The sequence below is a fragment of the Sminthopsis crassicaudata genome, chromosome 2 (assembly GCF_048593235.1).
Source record: "Sminthopsis crassicaudata isolate SCR6 chromosome 2, ASM4859323v1, whole genome shotgun sequence".
Lineage (NCBI taxonomy): Eukaryota > Metazoa > Chordata > Mammalia > Dasyuromorphia > Dasyuridae > Sminthopsis > Sminthopsis crassicaudata.
Window position 1 is genome coordinate 41663271 of NC_133618.1, and position 6000 is coordinate 41669270.

The window sequence follows — 6000 nt, forward strand, 5'->3', positions numbered from 1 at the left end:
TTAATGATCACCTACTGAAAGGGACCCTAAAATCAAAACTCCAAAAAATATTATGGATAAATTCCAGAACTCTCAGATCAAGGAAAAAATACGGCAAAGTGCTATAAAAAAAAAATTCAGATATGGAGGAGCCATAATAAGAATTATTCAGGATGGAGCAGCATTCACATTGAAGGATCAAAGGGCCTGGAACCCAATAATATTCCAAAAGGCTAAGGAACTTGGTATGCAGCCAAAAATAGCTTACCCAGCTAAAATGAGCATCCTTTTCCAGGGAAGATGGACATTCAATGAAATAGGTGACTTTCATTTTTTTTTTTTTAAAAACCAGAACTAAACAAAATGTTTGATCTCCAAATATAGGACTCAAAAAAAACCTAAAAAGGTAAAAAAATTAAAAAAAAAAAAAAACCCTCCCAAAAGAGGACCTTTGAAGGGGCAGCCCTCAGTCAATGAGAAAAAAGTTCAACAGGCACTGGGGGGATTCTGTCCTAGAAATACTTCAACTCTAGGGGCTACAATAACCACTGCTCTACTTCCCTGTTGTGACTTGCCCTTTCTCAGTTACACCTCAATAAATATCCTTTTGTCTTCCTGCCTTGAGGATCTGACTTCAATCTGGGAAGGGTTAACTTTGTTCCACCCAGCTTTGGGAGTTCGTCTGGGATGGCTGCAGGTGAGGAAGAATCTTTTCCACACTGAATCCTGTTTTAGGCCACTTCAAGAGAGTTCTCTGGTGCCCTTGGGCTCCCCCAGGATCTCCCGCTCCAACTGGATAAATTCCAGAAGTGGGACATTCAGAGAAAGCAGAAATGGAAGCAAGTGGAGCTGCTTGGTCTAGCAAGGTGAGAATTAATTTGTCAGGAGATAACCCAGCAGAGGAAAGTTTAGATTCAGTCATCAGTTGTTCCCACAATGCAGGCAAGCAAGAACAGGTGAGCCAGGGAATCCAAAATGAACAAGAACATGAGTGCTCTCCCTTTGGGAAGAACTGGGGATTATCCTAGGTGACAGGGTTTAAGAGAATAAACGGTTCCAGTACCTAAGAATTCTCTCATGTCTTTGTGGTAAGATTGGAAAGAGTATTATGAACCATGGGAAAGGACCAATCTAAAGGCCCTGGCTCTAAAAACCTACCAACTTCATGCAGAAGACAACCTTAAAAGAAACAGGAATAAGAATTGGGATGAAGTATCAAAAAATAAAGGGAAAAACAAAAGGAAAATGGTTACATGCTCTTGTTTAACAAATTGCACTACATGGGGGAAAAGGCCTTCTGACCAAGGACAGATCCCCCGAGGACTGAAGGTGACAAAAATTGAATCTATATGTAAATTCAAAGGAGACATTTAATATGGAACAGTGAGTGAGCAGCCTTGTCGCTGTTGACCTTGAGATTATTTCTGTTAGAGAAGGAAAAGAACCCAAGAAGGGACTCAGTTATATGTAAGAAAATACCTCGGCTTTGCCATTAGGGGGATATGCAAAGCAGCTGGGTGCAGTGCCAAGAAGTGATGCTGACTCTGCCAGATTTATAGTGGCTGTCCCTGGGAAAAACCACTAAAGGCAGCAGGTATCACTTCCCTAACCCTACTCTTCACACAAGCCTGGGAGGGAGGCCGGAAGGCCCTCATGCTGAGCCACACTCTATGATCCCCCAGATAAGGATTGAGGAAAGGGAATTATATAGAGAACGGAACCTCCAGGTAACCAACACTCACAGTCACTGCTCTCAAAGGGGGTACACCAAGAGGAACAGAAAAGAAGCCCTTCACATGATTCTCCCATTGTCTAATCCAAAAGCGGCCCCAGGCTCCACCAGGAAACTATCTTTACATGTATTTGGAAAAAATAAAATAACATTGAAGAAAACAACCCATTAATGGTGTTCAAGGAGGGAGTAAGACAACTCAAGTTCAAGCCCAGGGATTGTAGTCACTCTAAGGCTTTTTTTCCCTTTTCAGCAATGAAGAGATAAATTTTGGAGGACCAAGTCCTCTCATGCTGCTTCTATCAAAAGGAATAATTCAGAGGAAGCTGAAAGAAGCTTCAAGAAAAATACCAAGAACATCCCATGGACCCCAAGGCTCACTCTCACTAAATACGTAACACAGGACAAGATTCCTTTGGGTCCTCCTTTAGGCTACCTTTCTGTGTATTGGAGAAGTAAACTACTGGTTAGGAAAAAGGATCCATAAATGATCATGAAGAAAGTTACACGACATCCCAAATTCCACATCATGAATCACTTGGTCTCAGGCTTTAAATACATGAACAATGAAACCACCAAGAACACCTCCAAGTCAAACTCAAGAGCACCAACTCCATTAATGAGCTTTTTAACTTCATCAAGAGGTAGCTAATAACAGCCTCTAACACAATTCTCAAGAGCATTCCATGAAACCCAGCCTCATTGCTAGCCACACAAAACATGTAGCCTGGGAGAAAAGACCCCAGGGCCTTCTTTAAGCTTTTGTGGACCTGAAGTGGGAACCCAAATTATTCACTGGCAGGCAAGACGCCTTCCTGATATTCAGCAAGAGACAGAGGAGCAGACCCCCAGGTGTCCATAGGAAGAGGAACAGGAGAGAATAGATGAAAGGAGAAAAATCCTGAACACAAAATCTCCCAACAGCAAACGTTGAAAACTATCTTTATGTGTATTTGGAACAATGAAACACTAGTGAGGAAAAGAACCCGCAATGCTGTAATGACCCAGATAAGACAGAAACTGCCCAGTATGTGTTGTGAAGGACGATGTCTAGGGATGAGTCAGCAAGTCCGATTCCTGTGAGTCCTCTGAGCATAAAAAGGAAAACGAAGCTCGGGCTCCTAGCATTTCTCATGATCATTTAATATTTCCTGCATGTAACGGAGCTAGTCTGCTCAATACGTTAACACTACTCTGTGGTCAATCCCAATGATCACTTGAATTCATCTTTTGCCAAGGTGCACAATGAGATACCTGAGACACGCCCACAATCTAAGAGGCAGACCCCAACTCCACCTGTCTTCCTCCAGGAGAAACAATTCAGAGGGAGCTCCCAGAGACCTCAAGTTCTTTTACCACAAACCACACTCCATGGGAACTTACCACACCAGCCCTAATAAGGAAGCTCAAGAGGCAACAAATTATTTTTCCATAAGAAATAATCAACAGACTGATTTCTGAAAAGCCTGAAGAGCCTTGATGAGATGATGAGATGAGTAAGTGAGCAGAACCAAGAGAACATTACATTGAGTTCACATGATCCTCTCAACAATGTTGCCGACAATTCCAATAAATTCATGATGGGAAATGCTGTGCATCCACAGAGACCAATGGATACTGAATTTGCATTAAAGAATAGTATTTTTATCTTTCTTTGATATTTCTGGTGGTTTCCTCCCCTTTGGTGTGATTTTTTTTTAATGTGACATAATGGAAATGTTTTAAGGATTTTAACAAGTTTAAATGTTAACTCTTCCTGCCTTTCTTGGAAAGGGAAAACTCACATGGCCAAACTCCCAGACCTCGTCAGAGCCCACAGGCACCAAGACGTGCAGGGTGGGCACCGGATATTAGCAATGAAGAGACGGCCGAGAACATCTCACCTCATTCCCACTGGCTCCTGCCCCTCCCTTTACTACCAGAGGGAATGTTGTCTCAGAAACCTCCCAACATCACCCACAGGGAACAGCTTCAATCTTTCTCCCCTGGCTATTACACATTATGGAGAACTGAGGACATCCACCCACAGCCTCCCAAAGGGATCCCCTCTACTTTTTCACTTTACCCAACATGGACTAGAAGGAGACACCTGAAAATACCTCCTGGAAATCTGAACCCCAACGATTCCCCCAATTTTTACATCTTTACCCACACTAGACCTGAAACCCTCCCTAGGCAATTCCCTATATACCAACATCTTATTTCCAGAACCAAAAAACCTTTGAGTCACTTCCACAAAGGATTCCATCCCAACTTCAGGAATAAGTACACAACTTAATCGGAACATCACCCTCCCTCCTCATGGGCTCACGGCTCCCTCTGACCTTCGGACTTCCCACAACGACTGAGATCAATTCCTACATCTTTGAAGAGTCAATTTGTGGAATTTTGTTTAGTGTGAATAGATCTCCCTGCCAGTAAAGGACGGAGCTGATGAGATCAGAAAAAGAGCAAATTGTTTGATTAGAACCGACTCATTGTGGTATTAGAAATGGCGAGAAGGAGGGTCTCAGAGAAACCCACAAAGTCCGACATGAGTTGATGGAAAGTGAACCGAGCAGAACCAGAACTTGGAGTAATCACAGCAAGAGACCACAGTGACCAACTGTGCAGAACGTAACTACTCAGGCCAAGTCACAGACAAAAGACAAAGGAAAGTACCTAGGAGAAAACGTCTCCCTCCCTCCCATGCTGGGAATGGAAGCACTCTGAATACAGATCGGACTTGGGAACCCCATGCTGGCCGTGACAACTAAGCTGGGGGAGGGATCACGGGGTTAACCACCTCACCCTCAGGTTCAAGGTTCTCCTCTCGTCCTCACAGCCCAAAGCAAGAAACACAGAACATTCTCAAAGGACAATAATGAAAGGTCCCATCGACCCCAAGACTTCTCCCCTCCCAAACCACTCGGCCCCGGAGAACACGTCCCAGCGAGCATCACGGAGCAGCTCCTGAGAACAGCCCCACCGCCCGCCCAAGGGCGACTTTCCTACTATTACTGCTCTTAATGAGGACTCCTCATCACGTTTTGCCTTTCTGGTCTAGTTTTTCCTGTGGAGAACAAGGTGGAGAATCAGGTCTCAGAGGATTTTACATGTCTAACCTACATCACTCTGCTGGCTGTCCTGAGGAGAAGGGAAGGAAGGACTAAGGTTTAGGACAGAAATGAATCTTGGACACTGTACTTATGTGTATTTACAACAATGAAAGCCTAGTGAGGGAAAAACCATAACAGTGATGAAGGGGGAGGTACGACCGCTCCCCAAGGTCAATCCCAATGATCATTTCCAGCCAGCTTTTACTGAGGTGAACAATGAGATCACTGAGAACCCCCAAAGGTAAGTTCTAGAACAGAGTCCACCTGTCCTCCTCCCAGGGGAACAATTCGGAGGCAGCTCCCGGGGACCTCGGGTTCCTTCACCCACAAACCACACTCCAGCTTACCGCCCCAGCCCCAAAGAGGAAGCCCAGACCATCTGCTTTGTCCTGGCAGCAAACCAGTAAACATGCAGAGAAGCTGTAAACACAGGGGGTAAAGACCACGACCCCAAAAAGCTGGGGTCTCTTGGGACCTGGACACCCCCCCCCGGAGTGACAGCACGTTCTTAGAGCCTCAGAGCGCAGACACCGCGCAGCCATTGCTGTCCTGCTAGTGCCTCGCTGCTGCTCCCATAGTCTGTAGAGGAAGCCTGATAACACCATCCAGCCCCACCCAAAAAAAGGAGCCCAACATCCTGATTGCAGAAAGACCAGGACAGGCTCACAGGAACTGACCCTAAGAGAAGAGACTTATTTTCCCTGCTTCTCCTCTGCTGAAGAGATTTCTCCCAGACTCCTCCCTGTGGGGAAAGTAGCCTTAGAGACTGTCTCCTGCCACCCTCTCGGACAGAGAGCGGGGGCACAGACCGCACGAGACCGGCGGGAGCAGAGCTGGGATTCAAGGCTGGGATCTTTGAGAAACAACTGCAGGAAAAGAGCAGCGCGAGGGTGGGGACCTACAGCAAAGGAGGGTAAGGATGTCCCTGATGCTGAGCCCACAGCCGGGAGCCCCCGGGTAACTACTGGGAAAGGGACTGAGCAGCCTCCCTGTGCTCGGGGGAGGGCGCTCCCACTGCTGGGCACCATGAGGGACCCCCAGAGCCGAGTCCTTTCCCCAGGTCCCTACCAAAGACCCTGAATGAAGACATCCAGGTGGACACACTGCAGGGGTCAGACCCAAGAGATTCCAAGGATTCCGAGCCCAGCGGCCAGTGTCCCAAACCCTGGAACGAGGAGATCCCCCCATGTC